This window comes from Dermacentor silvarum, chromosome 7 (genome assembly GCF_013339745.2).
Source record: "Dermacentor silvarum isolate Dsil-2018 chromosome 7, BIME_Dsil_1.4, whole genome shotgun sequence".
Lineage (NCBI taxonomy): Eukaryota > Metazoa > Arthropoda > Arachnida > Ixodida > Ixodidae > Dermacentor > Dermacentor silvarum.
In genome coordinates, this window is record NC_051160.1 from 97,428,830 (window position 1) to 97,446,603 (window position 17,774).

A 17,774-nucleotide genomic window follows, 5' to 3' on the forward strand; every position below is an offset into this window, starting at 1 on the left:
ATCTTACATGGAATCACCCTTTTACAGAAAAAACACATTTGTCATGTTTATAATCCACCATACCGATTCCATGCTCAGTGCCAGAGCAATCAGTATACACAACTTGTATAAATACAAACTGAGCATGAAGTTCAAAATAGAGATAAGAGAAAACGTCAGTAGTCTACAAATTCTTGCAAATTTAGAAAATAAATTACCATGCTACCCAACTAGATATGTAGAAAGCCAGTTAGTTCATACTGCTCGTCTTAATACCGGACAACAGCGTTTACCTTACACGTTACCCTGTCTTTTCAACGCCTACGACTTAGATGACTTTTACTTATTTTCTTGTTCTGATCGGAATCTCCGCATTATGTACAGTGTTTATTGTGCATACTTCCGTTCGCTGTGATTTCATGCTGTTCTGTGGTTTGTATTGCCAATAGAATCTGTTTTTGTTCAAAAGACCATCATTACCCTGTTACATTTCACTTCCTGTGCAAGTTTTGTGCATACTTTTTTGCGTTGATATGCTGCTTCTGCCAAAATATTCAAGTCAGGGGTTTGTGCTGATCAAGTTGCACTTGAACAGCTTTTTACCCTGTCCTCCCATCTAATATGTATCATGGCAAATAAACTTGTTATTCTTATTATTATTCCTACACACCAATAAAAGGGTCGTGAGCTGAAATCCTCGCAGCAGATTAAAAATGTTTTGTTCTTTCTTTAGTCTAGCTATGGACGGAGCCAGACACCGGCGTACATCCAAATAACCAGAAAGTTGTCCGAGAAAGAACTCTCGCTTTATTACAATAAACTGTAACCGACGGGCGAATTTGCCCTTTCGAGTCAGCCCAAATGAATTATTTACTAGCACATTGCCACTGAACTTATTCAGCACTCTTTGGGCGCCGAAAGCTCGATGAGGTTCCATTCATAGGTCGCGCATTAGTTTTGAAGACTTTTAGGTTCTGCATCGTTTCTTAGCAGCGGTAATGACGGTGTTTAATCCGTTCGAGTTTCTTTGTCAAAAACATAGCCATTGGGGACCGTTTTACGACGTATCTACTAGTAGTTCACTTTAACAGCAAAGCTGGTTAAGCAAGCCGTAATTTGTGGTTCGTACCAAGAAACTTCCCTGCCGTAGCAATGACAGCCAGGCGACACTAGAGCTGCTAGAACACCTGGCGCAAACTCGTGACGTCATGCCGCTACGGCGTCACTGTGTTGCCTAGCAACCACCTCGCGAGCGGCGTGCGCTTCGCCTCCTCTCCGTGCCGTTCACATGTTGCCTTGACATCGGACGTTGAGAGGGAAGCAGAGCATGCACGCGTCGCGCACTATGCTCGGGAGAGAGAAATAGTAAATGAGAGCGAGAGAGAGAGAGAAACAAATGGTAGCGGCGCCAACCATGCAACGCACATAGCTGCTGCCGACGCCATCCACACTTGCCCGTTTGCCCCCATTAGAGACGAAAGCGACGCGCGTTGTTCGTGACTGCAGCAGTGTGATGTGCAGGTTCTTGTTTCAAAGCAGGACCGAATCAAAGGACGAAGCCGTTGGTTTCAAAGAGCAGAACGAGACATTTAATACACACGTTATGAAGGCATTTAGGAGAAATTAATTGAAAAGAAGAGGAAATGAATATAAAGGAAGGCACAAGTAAAATATAAGTTAGACAACACACAGAGCTAGGGCTAGGCATAGATGACAGCGGGCGTAACAGTTCGATGTGGAAGGGTGGTGGTTAGGCGACGAAAGAAAGGCGTTCGTCTCACCAACTGGATGACGGGCTGGTCGACGACTGGGTAGAGCGCCTGATCGCATCGGATCCGGCTCGCGGAGGGGACACGGGCAGTTGGCGGCACGTGAAGAGCGAGGCGGCGTTCTCGCCAGGCAGCTGGGCGCAAACTCGGGCCCATAGCCCGACAGCTCGACCGCTGCCTACAGACGCTGGAGCTCGCCGGTCTCAAGTAGCTGTCTGCGACCGAGTGGAGTGGCGACGCCAGCAAACTGGCTGGCGGGAGGACCAGGTCAGGTGAAGTCAGCGCGGCTCGGGTCCGAAACCCGACAGCCTGTCTTCATCTCCTGGCCCGGTGGTCTCCCGGCCTGGTGTCGCTTCTTGAACTCCCCATCTCTTCTGCCACTGCCTCGTTTTTCTTCCCTCTAGTCCGTGTGTTACTTTTGGATTGGTTATCTTCGGGCTCCGTTGGCATCGGTCATTGGCCCCCGTGAGCGCCTGGTCCTTTACAATTGGATGGCGCTTGGTTTGTTTGCTTTTCTTTGTGCCGCGGCGCCTCGTGCTTGACGCTCTTCGTCGTCGTCTTGTCTGGCGCTCACCATGTTCACGTTCACATGCGCAAAATTGACTAAACTTTGTCTTCGCGCACTACCACACCACAAGCAGGCAAAGTGAGAATCTGCGCGTCAGTGGCGAGCCGATTCGGAATACAGTGCATAGCAGCACCACGGCCGCTGGATAAAAAAGTTGTCGCAGTTTCACCTGAAAGGCGAAGCATCAATTGCGATAGCAAATTTGTAGAGAGCTATACGGGGTAATGATATTAGCTTTATCAGCTGTATAAACTTGGACATGCAGCACCACCGGCAACGCGCAGAACTGTTGTCGACGCCGTCGGCGTTTTGCCCGCGTTCGCTCAAAATGCGTGCGGCGTTGGTGACTGTTGCCGGAGCCTCTGATATAAATAGGCACTTGGTGCCGGAGCTAAACGTCGCCTCCCTTCCCTCCCCTCCCCCCCCCCTCCCCCACGGCCTCTCGCGCGTCGGAAGAAGGCGCGTTTGCTCTACATATATGGTGATTGTAAAGGAGGAAAGAGACGCCTACTTCTGCAGCCCTTAAGGGAGTACGGCGCAGAACGCGCGTTTGTTCTCCGCCATGCGTTCACTCCCCGTGAAAGCGCGCGCCCCTCGCACCCTTTCACTCGCACATACAGCGTTCGGCGGCGCGCGGCGACGATTTCATCTCCATTGACGTCATACGGAACCTCACGGCGACGGCGACGGCGATGCCGACGGCAGAAATCTGCTTTTGAGTGTCCATATAATTGCTATCCCAATAAAAACAGGTGCGGCCTGCTGCGTCGCGCCGCCGTCAATGGGCGAGCGCGTCTCGGCAAAGTTGACAGTTGCGGCCGCTGTATTTGGTGTGGGCGCTACTGCTACAGTGCACAAGGCAGACGCCGGTTCGTGCTACAATGTGGTTTCTTCAGGATTTATCCGTGTTGGTGTGCTTTTTCGTGCGCATTCTCGTCCGCTTTTTTGTGTGATCGTGTGTGTGAGCAGCTTGCCTTAGGTTTTCTGTACTTGACTACGGTTCTTTGGTGTGCGCATGTGTGCCAGACGGTTTTTTTTCTAGCGGTGTAATGCCTCCAAGCTGTTGTGTGCCGCTGTGCAACTCGAACGCGAGAAGAGACGCTACTGTGAAGTACCACGAATTCCCCTGCGATCTACAGCGTCGGGAAGCCTGGATGAAGACTATTTCTCGCCAAGGGCCGCCAGGGAAAGCAAGCAAGTGGGAGCCAAGCGACAGCTCGCTGGTATGTTCACCTGCACCTTTGTTCAGCGTGTCATGAAGGCAGACGACGTCAGAAAAAGCAGCAAGTTGTGCCACCTTCTGACGTCAGTCTTGCTTCCCTATCTCACTCACTGTGGACAATTCATATGTGAATGAAATGACGACGCTCACACTCAGGAGCTTTTCAAAGTATTCTTTAAAACGTTGCTAATGCCTCTTATAGCGAATTCGGCTGGGAATGCAAATGCAACTGTAGAGGGAGTTTTGACGCTGTCGCATAAACCTCTGTCAAGGAAATTTTTCCGCCTGTAAATAAGCTCTTCGTTATGTACAATAAAGTTGCAGTAAATGGGTTAAAGTGTTCGTCGAATCATTTCGCACTACTGTCGCCTACCCATACAGTTATAAATTTTCCACACGCTCATGTACATTCATGTGTTGTTTCGAATTCATGACTTAACGTCAGGCACGTAGCCAACACATTTTTCTTGGGGGAAGGAGGTTGCACGAGGGCGTTAACAAGGTGAGTTTCATGCCAAGTGCGGAGGCGAGTGGAGCTGTTGGGAGAGACATGCCCATCAGAAACACGGGCAAGAACTAAGACGAGCAGAGCGTTAAAAAAAACCACCCTCCTCAGTGCCTGCATTACTCACTGATCCCTCTTGATGAAACACGTAAATCAACTCCCGATTATTCGTAATAGAGCACTTCTTTTAATTTCAGGTGAGTCGGCGGGCAACTTTCATGGAGAGCATTGAGACCCACTCTACAAAAGAGTGGCACTCCTAGGGCACACTTTTCACATTATGTGAAGCAATCGGCACTTCTAATAACGACTTCAGTATTCAACCTGTAATGTGCAACTATAAAACGCGTTATTTACGGCCTCATTAGAGTCGCTGTCGGGCGTACCAACGCGGCTGTGGAAGCGCTTCTCCGTGAACGGCTGTACCCGAGCAGTGGCGCAAGAGCGGGCGCGTGGAGGACTAGGTCCGAGATGCCGTTTCGGCGCGACGCAAAGGGCCGAACCTGTTTTTTATCCAGTGGCCGTGGCAGCACTTAGCATTTCTAAGCAAAACCTAGCCAAGCCTAGTAAAACCTGCACCACTAGTGCAAGCTACCCACGTTTTTTTCTTTACTTTTTGAATGTAGGCAAAATTCCATTTCCCTTTATACAACACTTGTAGGTTACTATAATGTCAGTTAAAATGAACAAGCATTATGGAAAGCCCTATGCTCATCAGATGAATATATTCATCTGCCAATTGGTATCATATAGATCCATACATTTCGAGCTCTAAGCATTTCATGCATTCGTTGCAGTTCTTGAAAATTCTCGGGAAATTATGGATTATTGAGACAGCAGCGGTAACTGGGCAAGAAAACACCGCTTGTAAGCTCTATGATGTAACAAGTGTAAGCTATGGTAAAGTGTACTTCAATCGGATATTTTACCGGAATGGCACGAGGTAAGTTTAAGAATTTTAGCCTGAATGTGTGTGTACCATATGGCGCTTGTACAACCGGAACAGGGTGGAACTGCCTTTGACTGGAATACTAACAATCGAGCCTCATCGCTTTGTGGCAAGCCTTATGAATTACAAGAGTATTATGAAAGTTTATCCTCGTGGTAAGTAAATACTTATTTTCATCTCATCTGAAAAGCATGAGAAGCTTGTTGTTTTGCATACAATATAATGATTGTGCAGTACGTCCACCTAGGCATGCAACCAAAGGAAGGACCCAACCAATATTCGAAAAACGCAATAGATAGTGGCTTAAAAGCTCAGCAATTGTTTAACGTAACATGCCGAAAAAAAAGTTGTATAACTAAAACGATTGAGCCAAGTCAAATATTTTTTGCAGCGTTCTTTGGTGAACAAAGGCCGAATTCACGCAGCTTTCTCTTAAGTACGTGGTTCTTGGCGACGAGATTTCGTTTCGGGAACAGAGTGCAATAGCAATGGAATTTGCCCCTACAAGGCAGTATTGAGGGAAAAGGAAAAAAATAAGAAACACAAAAATAAGGAAAGACGCAAATGCGGCCATATGTTGTCATGGGTGCATACAAAGCGCCCGGCATTCAAAAGATATGTGCGCATTCACGCACGTTTCATTTGGATTTACGAGGATTGGGCAAATGACTGTACCTTATTTGAAAGATGACGCTCTTCCTGACTATTTAATTTCTGGGCCGTGGCTTTGCGACACGGTTAAGGCCTTGCGCTGGTGAGCACAAGATCACGGGATCGAATCCCGGCCGCGGCGGCCACATTTCGATGGAGGCGAAATGCAAAAACGCCCGTGTGCTTGCGTTGCAGTGCACGTTAAAGAACCCCAAGTGGTCAAAATTATTCCGGAGCACTCCATTACGGCGTCCCTCATAATCAGAACGGGTTTTGACACGCAAAACCTCAGAAAGAAGTTTTACCATGCGACGCTATTATAGATTTGTATCGCACTGCATATCGCCCTGAGCGTCACCGCGAGATACTTGCCTGCATGGCTCTGCTGCAGTTGTACTTACGTTGTTTACAGGCGGGCGCTCTCAAACAGGCGATCCTGCCGCACAAGCGTCTCTTTTTGCGAGATCACCTAGAAAGGTTTATTCATTCATTCATTCATTCATTCGCCCTTCGATTTATGGATTACTGCATGTTTCTAACTCGTTTTGTTCTTGTGATGAGTACGCCCCACTGAGATTCATTAAGGAGGATCAGATGACATGCCATGTGGACATGCTCGCCATGCCTTGCTAAGCCATGCTCGATAAAAATTTTGTTCCAGTCAAAGGGGCGCCGCTCCGTCGGAGGTAATGTAATTTTTCCTCGACAACTACAAGCTTTCGCACACGATTTGTGTGTGATTTATTAGGATTCACCTGTTTCAATCTTTACTCTTCCATATAATATTGTTCTCCTGCTCCGTTTTCGAGCAGTGAGTCCACAATGATCGATATTGTTGTAGGTGGATATAAAATTACGCAATTTTCAAGTACGTTGTGACCGCGAAGCAATGTGCCTTTATCGGCAAAGCCAAAATTATTTCAGAGAACTTGTCTATTGGACATTTAAGACAAATTCACCAGAAAAAGTCTAAGAATGATTTCGCGGTCTTCAATTATCTAAAACTGAAATGCTCTGCACGATATTCTTTCCAACCAGATATAGTCGAACTGGTACTGTGATCATACTGTGATCATATGAGCAGGATCTTGCGTCAATCCTTTCAGGCACGGTGGTGAGTGCTGCTTACCACCAATTCAAAAATTTTTTTTGCAGTGCCACCTAGTTGTTTAGTCAGGAAACAAGTGCTTACTTTTTTAGTTTTAGTGTTATCAGAAGGTGCGCTAGATTGCGCTAGATTTCTAGGGAGCGTTTTTATTGTAAGGATTGTCAGGTAACAGCCTTAGAGCCAGCAAGCTGTTTCCCGCGCTGGACCGTGAAAGTTTCTACGGGCGCAAAGGTATGCGAATTTACACAAAACCTTTTTCGGATGTAACAGGTAGCGCAGGAATACATCATACATGCTTTATTGGCAAAAATACGCTGCGGATCACCTTGACGCAGCTTTTTCCCCAGAAATAGCCTCTCGTGATAAGAAGTCGATCGTTCCTGGGGATTTCAGGCACTGTTCCGCCGGTAATCTTTCTTTTTTACTGTTCGCACTGTCAGAATTCTTCCTTGCACTATTGTACCCCCTAGTACAACGGGGGACAAAACATTTGTTTTTTTTATTATGCACAAAAAGGTCGACACATTGCTGGGAAAATGCACGCAAAACAACAGTGTGCTCTCACTTTCCCATTAGCACAAGAAAAAACAAACGGGCTCCTCGCGGGCCCTGAAATACTCGCGTCATCTGCCGGATGAGCGCAAGAACATATAGACAGTTGCTCCGACGCTCTCTACACGGCGCCGCCGCGCAGTTCATAAAACTCTGATATTCTTCCACCGTGGTCTCAGCTGTTGTATCATCATGGCAAGACCTCAAACAAGGCTTCCGCTTTTTTTATCGGTTCAAGGCTCACAACAGCAGCATTTTGCAGCTAAAACCGTGCGTTTAGCCATTATGTGGTATGTCAAGAAAGCCAATTTAGCGAAAACGTCATAGCTTTCCTTTACAGTATGCAGTTTGCCAACCACAGTTGGAAGTATTATCTTTATTGGACACTCAACCGCTTCGATACAATATAAACTCAACTTGAGGGCGGGTTTTCAAGGCATCCTTAGCGGGCGAAACGTAGAGTAGTGTTGATGAAACGCAACCACGCAGAGAGCGATTGGCCATAGCGTGTAGTCGGCTGATTCAAGGAGAAGCCTTTTGTGAAGGCGCCTTTATGCACATGAAGGTTACAGGACTGAAAGTTTTCCTGTTTTCGTTTCATGGCATCTGTTTTGCTATGTCGTGTAACATTAGGTAAGCTTTTCACTTCCTCCTCAAGCGCTCACTTTCGGTTTCGGGCTGAAAATGATGTGGGATACTAAGCACAAGTGTGCTTTAAATAATGACTTTTGACAAGCTTTAACCTTGACTTGTTATAAGCTCGCTAACAGCTTCAAACCTGCGATGGATATCGGTGCCCTAACTTCAAAGAAAAATTCTGTGAATTTACGCGTGCAAAAACCATGATCTGATTATGAGGCGCATCGTGGTGGGAGCCATTGAAATATTTCGAGCACCTGGGTACGGTGGCTACATGGGTAGGTGCGCCGACCGAGCTTAGTTCACCATTTCTCCGCATCATGACGCAGAAGTGGCGCTGCGGACTGTATAACGGTTCAGCTGCGCGCAACGTCGCCTGCGCTGTGTAGACGAGAAGCGTGTTTGATAGTATCACTGCCTCTGCTCTAGCTTTGAAGTACGCGTTATGTACTGCCATTTTGAGCAGTGTAGGCAAAGCCAGAATGGGGAATTTGTTACTGTTGTGTAGTCAGAAGACACGATATGCTGAAGTTAATTTTCTAGTTTGGCGATTGGTCACATATATTGGTATAAACGTGGCGCTCAAGCCCATTTCATTAAAGACGTAGATGCATTTTTCCATGCATAAAACAATACTGCAATGGTTTTATACGGTATATGGAAACGTGTTTACGCGATATTTAGTGAGTTCTAATGTTTAGATTCCGAGAAATCGAGCGATTGTGTTTACTACTGCCTCAGTTACGGTATTTAAATTAGTTACGAGACGAATTGAGTTGGAAGTGCATATGGGTCACTCTGTGGTTGACTAAAATAAAGCAATACGTCTTGGGCTAGATTCATGAATATAGTTAAAATACAAGAAAAGCTCTCGTAACTTGAGTCAGCAGACGCACCATCATAAAAAGCCTAGCGCCAGCAAGGTCGCAACGTTGGTCCACCACATCATAACATTATTTACAGCACACGCCTCCGCTTCAGGTGTTTCCTCTTCTCCCTGTTGTTTTCGCGCGCCATGTTCTTACCATAGACAAGAAAGTAAAGGTAAAGGCGTGTAACTGAACAGAACTTCACAACATCGTTTCTGAGCTCTTTCTTGAGCCGCTCACAGCCGATCAAATTCGCAGGATTCATCTGCAGCAAGGATGCACAGTCGGCGATAGTGTTCCTTCGTTAACTCATTTAAACTGAACCACAGCGTGAATGCGTCTTCGAGCGATGGTATCAGTTTTTAGGGGCGAAGCTCCTTATAGCGGCACCCGTTCGTCCCCGTCGTAGTAGGTAGCCACGTCTAGTTTTATGAATTGCTCAATAGATGGCGTTGTGTGTCCGTATATGTATGTATACCCATATATACATATATATGGATACGTATAGTATAACCGGAAGCCGACTTCCGCTTCCGGTTCCACTTCCGGTTCCGCTTCCGGTTCCGGAAGCCGGAAGCTGGCTTCCGGAGAACGCTTCCGGCGTTTTATGGAAAAAAAAAATTCCGAAAGTTGTGTCCGTAGCGCGAAATCGAACCAGGGACCCCTCGCTTCCGAACGCGCGGCGCTAACCACTACGCCACGAAGCGCACATAGACACGCGCACCACGATGGCAATAAATACCCAACATTAACGAAAGGCTGCGTTTCTAGCGCGTTTCTAACGCGTTTGTGCTAGCGCGTTAGGGCACGTGTAAGAAGCTGGTGTAAGACGCTGTGGCCTCTCCGCCTTACCTTCAACGCGTTTAGAACGCGCTGCCCAAGGCGGTGGCAAGTCAAGTTCAAGTCGAGGAGCGTTTATGAATACGGGGGGTATACTCTCTCAGCAGTCATGTGATGGCGTCGGCAAACGCGGTGCACGTTCCGGTATGTGTAAATGGCTGCGTAAGACGCTGTGGCCGCTCCCCCTTACTAGAGAGTACTGCACGTTTCTAACGCGTTTGTGCTAGCGTCCCCTTAAGCGGGAGATCCGATGATTCCCTCCGGAGCTTCGCCCACTCATCATCATTCACCCCGTGGATATGCTGTGATTTTTTACTTCTTCAGAATGGAGCAACAGCCCTGACCTACTTATTCTGTTGAATTCAGTAATGTCCCTGAGCAATCGGAGCACTTGGTTCTTTGCAGGAACTTCCTTGCTACGTAGCCTGCTATATGGAATATAAGCCTAGAGTCACTTTTCTTTTCCCTGTAGCAGAACAGCGGTGCTCGATGTCGCAGGCGCTGAGCACCTCATGTGCGGCTTGCAAATTTGTGATGTCGACGAGCTTATCGACGCACGCTTTTCGGTGTACCGCTTGCTCAATAACGTCACCGATACTGATCAAGGTACTTAGCAACCCGGAACGAACATTTCCGCTGTCAGACAGCGGAACATTTCCGCTGTCTCTCCCACAAATTCAGAGCCCGTCTTGCAGTTCGGAGCAAAGCAGTAAGTCCCCTTGGTGGTCTTCTTTGGTGGAGTAATGCCGCCGCTAATCTAGTCGGTCATTTTTCCGACCTGGAACATTCCACATGTATCGCTTAGGAACTTGCAAACAGTACGAGTCGGAGCTCTTCACCTTTGAAACTGACACGCACATACGACATACAACTATTCCAATACGGGCTTTATTTATTTTTTTGCTCGCCGCCTGCCACCTGTAGCAGACGACGAGCGATGCGGAACCGTTCTACTGACCACAGCGCCAATTTTGCGTCAGGACGCGGAGAAGCGGTGAACTACGCTCCAGACGCGCCGGTCGGCACATCTACCCATCTAGCCACCGTGACCTGGGGCTCTTGAGCGTGCACTTAACGCGTAGTCATCATCATCATCATCTGCCTATATTTTATGTCCACTGCAGGACGAAGGCCTCTGCCTGTGATCTCCAATTACCCCTGTCTTGCGCTAGCGTATTCCAACTAGCGCCTGCAAATTTCCTAACTTCATCATCAAATGTGGTTTTCTGCCGACCTCGACTGCGCTTCCTTTCTCTTGGTCATCATCATCATCATCAGCCTATATTTATGTCCACTGCAAGACGAAGGCCTCTCCCTGCGATCTCCAATTACCCCTGTCTTGCGCTAGCGTATTCCAACTTGCGCCTGCGAATTTCCTAACCTCATCATCCCACCTGACTTTCTGCCGTCCTCGACTGCGCTTCCCTTCTCTTGGTATCCATTCTGTAATCCTAATGGTCCACCGGTTATCCATCCTACGCATTACATGGCCGGCCCAGCTCCATTTCTTCCGCTTCATGTCAACTCGAATATCGGCTATTCCCGTTTGCTGTCTGATCCACACCGCTCTCTTCCTCTCTCTTAACATTAGGCCTAACGTTTTCCGTTCCATCGCTCTTTGTGCGGTCCTTGACTTGTTCACGAGCTTCTTTGTTAACCTCCAAGTTTCTGCCTCATATGTTAGCACCGGTAGAATGCAATGATCGTACACTTCATTTCAACGACAGTGGTAAGCTCTCAGTCAGGATATGGCAATGCCTGCCGTATGCACTGCAACACAATTTTAGTCTTCTGTAAGTTTCTTTCTCCTGATCAGGGTCCCCTGTGAGAAAATGACCTAGATAAATGTACTCCTTTACAGACTCTAGAGGCTGACTGGCGATCTTGAATTCTTGTTTCCTTGCCAGGCTATTGAGCATTATCTTTGTCTTCTGCATATTCATCTTTAACCCAATTCATACACTTTCTCGATTAAGGTTCTCAGTAATTTGCTGTAATTCTTCTCCATTGTTGGTCAATAGGACAATGTCATCTGCAAACCGAACGTTGCTGAGATATTCGCCGTTTATCCTCACTCCTAAGCCTTCAGAGTCTAAGAGCTTGGATACTTCTAAGCATGCGGTGAATAGCATTGGAGAGATTGTGTCTCCTTGCCTGACCCTTTTCTTGATAGTTGACTTTCTACTTTTCTTGTGGAGAACCAAGGTAGCTGTGGAATCCTTGTAGATGTTTGCTAAGATATTCACATATGTCTCATGTACTCCTTGATTACGCAATGCTACTATGACTGCTGGTATCTATACTGAATCAAATGCCATTTCATAATCTATCAAAGCAATATAGAGAGGTTGATTGTACTCCGCATATTCCTCGATTACCTGATTGATGACATGTAGATGATCCATCGTAGAATATCCCTTCCTGAAGCCAGCCTGTTCTCTTGGTTGGCTGAAGTCAAGTGATGTCCTGATTGTATTGAAAATTATCTTGGTGAATATTTTATACAATACTGAAAGCAAGCTAATGTGTCTATAATTCTCCTATTCTTTAACGTCTCCCTTCTTATGGATTAGTATTGTGGCGGCGTTCTTCCAGCTCTCTGGTACACTTGAAGTTGTGAGGCATTGCGTATAAAGGGCCGCAAGCTTTTCAAGCCTGATATCTCCTCCGTCTTTGATTAAATCTACTGTTATTCCATCTGCTCCAGCAGCTTTTCCTCTGGTCATGTCTTTCAAGGCCCTTCTAACTTCATTGCTAGTTATTGAAGGAGCCTCTGTATCCGATTCATCACTATTTCGAATGAAAGTAGCTTGGCTGTTTTGGGCACTGTACAGGTGAGTATAGAATTCTTCCGCTGCTTTTACTATGTCATAAAAATTACTGATGATATTACCATGGTTATCTTTCAGTGCATACATCTTGCTTTGTCCTATGCCAAGCTTTCTTCTTACTGATTTAATGCTGCGTCCATATTTTACGGCTCCCTCAATCTTTCCCGCGTTATAATTTCGAATATCCCTTACTGTCTCCTTGTTGATCAGTTTTTACAGTTCAGCGAATTCTATCTGATCTCTTGAGTTGGACATACTCATATTTTGTGGTTTCTTTATAGGTACTTTGTTTCTTGGGCGAGCTTACCTACTGGTTGCCTTGCTGCCTTACCTCCCACTTCAATTGCTGCTTCTGAGATCAACCTAGTTATGGTTTCATTCATAACATCCATATCGTCTTTATCTTCCTTTTCTAAAGCTGCATATTTGTTTGCGAGCACCTGACTGAATTGGTCTGCTTCTATCTTTACTGCCTCTTGGTTGGCCTGTTTCCTCTTGACTAATTTCACTCTTTCTCTCTTCAAATTGCGAGCAATCCTAGACCTCACTAACCTATGGTCACTGCACTTTACCTTACCTAACGCTTCTACATCCTGCACTATGCTTGGATCGGCACAGAGTATGAAAGGTATTTCATTCCTTGTTTCTCCATTGGGGCTTTTCCAAGTCCACTTCCTGTTGCTGCGTTTCCTGAAGAAGGTATTCATTATTCGGAGCCTATTCCTTACCGCGAATTCTACTAACATCTCTCCTCTTGCATTCCTAGAATAGATGCCGTAGTTGCCAAGTGCTTGCTGACCAACCTGCTTTTTCCATACTTCTGCATTGAAGTCGCCCATGACTACAGTATACTGAGTTTGCACCTTTCTCATTGCGAATTCATCATCTTCATAAAACTGTTATATTTCTTCATCATCGTGACTTGAGGCTGGGGCATAGGCTTGCACTACCTTTATTTTGTACCTCATATTCAGCTTTATTACGACGACTGCTACCCTCTCACTAATGCTGTAGAATTCATCAATGTTGCCCGCTATGTTGGTATGGACTAGAAATCCTACCCCGCATTCTCTCTTATCTGGAAGATCTCTGTAGCAGAGGACGTGGCCGTTAGTCAGCACTGTGTAAGCCTCACCAGTTCTTCTAACCTCACTAAGGCCAATAATATCCCAGGCAATGCCTTATAATTCTTCAAATTGTCCTGCGTAGTACACAGGTCTTATTGCATTTCGCTCCCAGCGAAATGTGGCCCTCTTGGCCGGGATTAGATCACGCTACCTCGTGTTTAGCGGCGCAATGTCAAAGCCACAAAGCAACCCTGGTAGGTGACCGCTTTCTTGGAAATAAAAAAGGCATTTCGATAATTTTACGCAATTTAGAAAGTTCCAAAAATAAGTTGCATTCACTGTGCCATTGTTGAAAATCCTCCCTGCAAAGAGCGTAATTTGCTTTGAGATCCCAATTTTTATATTGATGAGACATAGTCGTCACCGAAACCGACTGTAGATTATAAATGTGCGGTTAGAATGTGCCAGTCCAGGCAATATTGGCACCAATAACATGTCAAAAAGGTTTAAAGGGTACCTGGGGGCTCAGTGTGAAAGTAAGGGTTTAGCCACGTCAGTGGATGCAGAACGAAAACTATTATAGTCTGCCAAATATTCCATTACACATAACATAAATTTGTTATTTCCCTGACAGCATATATTCCAAAACCGTTTCAATGCATTTTGCTTCCTTTATAAAGGTGAGCCTTGGTTTGAAGAGCGTCTACTATACCAAAGTGCAAGAATGGATTGCGGTGTCTTTTACGTAAAAGGCCAGAGAGGTGGTACGTATGCGATATCAAGTAAACAGTGTTTTGCATGTACGAAACTAGAAGTCAAATAAGGTAGTTACGCAATTGAATGCCTCACAAAAGTTTTACCCTGCAATGGCTGGCAATATCTTTTAGCATCAAAATATTCCGCAAAGCATTCACACCAATATTGCACAAGCCACATCCTGTAGCACGTATCCTTTACCAGCACAAAAACTTGATGACCGCACAAACGTTCTAACAAGGCTTAAATTGCGACGTTAAGTTTTGCGGCCTTTATTGATTGGCAAGATTTGCCAAAGACCATCGCCACAGGAGAGTATCAACTGCACGTTTCATAGCCATCACAAATTCTTGCGTTACTCTGTCTTTGCTCGGTGCCAGATAAAATCTCGCAGTATCACCCGAAAGGCAAAGCATTGATAGCGGTAGCAAACTATACGACACATACACTAAGTAAGCTTCGTGGTTGTTTAGGCCCTGTGAATTGCAGTAAACATTCGCTTAGCAATAAAATGAAGGAGCGCGGTATCACGTGGGTTATAGCAAACATGAACAGACGTCCCTCGAAGACCGCGGGCACTTACTGTAGCAATGCTGGCATGATGAAGAGCCCCAACAGCGGCGAGCGCACGCTTCAACGCGTACCCGAAGCATGGCGATCCAACCTCCCACATGAGGCACATGAGGGTATAGCACACATGAAGCCACCAGCCATCTCGGTTCCCTGAGCTTTGGAGCCGCCACTGGGAACCTTTAAGGTAGACAGCGCTGAGCAGCGTTTAGCCATGCCACGTGCTGCAATCGCATGGCTAGAAGCGGAGACGTGCGCTAACCTATCCGATTTTATCCGTTGCCCCTCTTAGCGTGCTTGATCCCCTTACAGCGGACAACCACTGGCGAGTGGAAAAACGACGCCCATTTAGCAGGCAAATGTTTCAGTTCACTAACGTCCGCTTTTCGTCGCACCTACAGCAGATGACGCGCTGGTGCGTTGGGATGTTATCTTATTTTGACATCATACAGGACCCCACGCAGACGCCGACGTCGAGGCAATGACGGAAAGTTTCCGTCAGTGTCTTGTAGTTCCTATAAAATAAAATTTACTGAACAACAATTATTATTGTACAACTTCGAGAGCTGGATGACTGAATGAACGTAATGTTGAATTCCCGGACACATTCTAACTGGAAGTGTTGTGTCTTGAGAAAACGCCTACTGTGTAGCTTCCATTGATGACACATTGATTTGAGAGTGAAACGTGTGTGGATAAACCTTTAACAGGGACACCCTAATTCTACTCTTATTGAAAGATGAAACTTACACCTTTCAGCATTGAGTAGTATTTGTGTGAAAAATGAAGTATTTAGCAGAAAATGCTGGCACACAAAATAACATTTACTCCTTACCTCTAGCCTAAAGTTCTATCTCGATGATGGAACCTTCTATAACAGCAATTGTGTGACCACTTCCAACACACAGAATTTCATTTGACCCTGTCAAACATGGCTGTTGTATAGTTATCGCAATGCAGATATTTTTTGCCACTGGAAAATCTACCACTGCAGTGATTGTTCTTAAAATATCTTTTTAAAGATTTAAGTCATTTCTCTAGACACCCACAAATGACCGTTATATCAGCACTGTTGTTTTAGTATTCCAGAAATTGAGATTTACCCTTATTTATGACACGTATACGTCTCTACATTGTGTGACTGACCCAGACGCAATTGTCATAACCACATTACTCTGGCGCTAGCAGTAAAGTGGGGTTACAAGGACACTTTTATTTATAATGTAAAATACATATATAGTGCACGTCTATCCGCGGGATGTTGTGCGAAGTCAGCCATTGGTGAAACGACCAAATGATTATCGTAAACAATGCGCAAATAAGTGACGTACGCAAACAACCATGCCTCCTTGTGGTTGTTTTGACGAACGTTGTCCTTGTCACACGCAAACAGCAAGAAGGACGCTGTGTTGTTTGCTTCCTGCGCGATCTCTTGCGCATCGCTTACAATGGATCGGTATCGACGTGCCCCATTTGCCGACGTTCTACACTGATTCGAGGTAGTTGCGCATTCATAATATTCTTCCTATAGGAAATGTGTTTGTGGCGGGTTCCTGGGACGCTTTGATTTAACATAAGAGTCCGTGTGCTTACTTGTTCGTCCTTGATAATGGGGACTGCTTTTTTAAACAATTAGACAAATGTAACGTACATACGGTGCTGCCAAGATACCTGACATCATTAGCTGGTTGTTCCACGTAATGGGCTTCCAACAATAATATTTGTGATTATACCCTGAGCAATATTTCATCTGTACCACGAAAACACATTGAAGCTTAGTAAAGCTGCAATTTTCACAGCTTTCTCGCGTTACCACTTTTATCTTCATGATACAAATATAAGTTTGAAGGTCTAATTTCTATTTTATTGCATACTTATATTTTTATGACGCTAGCACCTAGTGACATTATATTTCTCAAGGACCACACCGGCAATAGGCCTCAGGCAACCGGAAGTTGAGGTGTCTCCGAAACCGTGAATATAATAAAAACCCATCTAAAAGGAGGTAAGAGTTCAAGTTAGGAGTTGTACATGATATAGGAGCATACGTGTAGCTAAGGAAAGGGCCAATGAACCGTCAGGTCTTTCGCTTCACTATGAGGATTAACTATCATCATCAGCAATAGCTTGAGCGCCGTAGTCTTCTTCCACAGCTGGCTCGTTGGCATTTGTCGGCGCAACCGCGCGAACATGCTCATGCCACATCCAGCGCAGAATTTCACTTCTGTCGTCGCAATGGAGAGGCCACGTTTACGGGGGTATCAGCCATTGCTTAAGGGGGTATGCGTGAATCATTGGTGGTGTCCTAACTCACGCTCTACCGGTGCGTTAGGACACGTCGTCAGTTGCTCCTCTGAGTTTGGTAGGAGAAGGACGTACGTTAACCTAAGGTCTATAGGGGGCTGGCACTATTAAAGAATCTTAAAGGGAACATTAAGGTCGCCCACACTTTTTTTTGCGGCAATGATAGTGACAGTAGCATATCTGTTACAGGAATTGATTTCATTGCTGATACACAAAATGCAAACTTTGTGTTTACACACACTTTACACATGCTTTTCTTTTCTGGATTAGCCGAATTCCATGAACTCCGCCTCTGGAATTCGTCTGCTGTGAGCGCATATAAAGACTGTCTTAAAGCTTACGCTGAACGTGTACCGGACGGAAGAGTGATCACGACGTATTACAACGTCTTGTGCAAGAACATATTTCCAGCAACACGCACGCAGTGTAAGTCTCAATGAGCGTAAAGCTGCAGTCGAATTGACGAAGTGCAAGTCGGCTGCCTCCTGATAACGTATTCAAAAAACCACAACCTATATTTTTACTTCAGAATATTTGCTAATGTGCTGCGAGAATGCATTCTGCAATAACATCTACTAGGGCAAACAGTGCCCCA

The 17,774-nt window shown here is 45.7% G+C and overlaps 1 long non-coding RNA gene across 1 annotated transcript; it reads left to right on the forward strand.

Moving 5' to 3' along the window:
- Window positions 1-4,818: 4,818 nt before the first annotated feature.
- On the forward strand, window positions 4,819-17,590 carry LOC125946891 (uncharacterized). Its single transcript, XR_007467960.1, has 4 exons — window positions 4,819-4,986; window positions 5,050-5,147; window positions 14,230-14,313; window positions 17,450-17,590. It is a non-coding gene; the product is annotated as an uncharacterized LOC125946891 (long non-coding RNA).
- The last annotated feature ends 184 nt before the right edge of the window (window positions 17,591-17,774 follow it).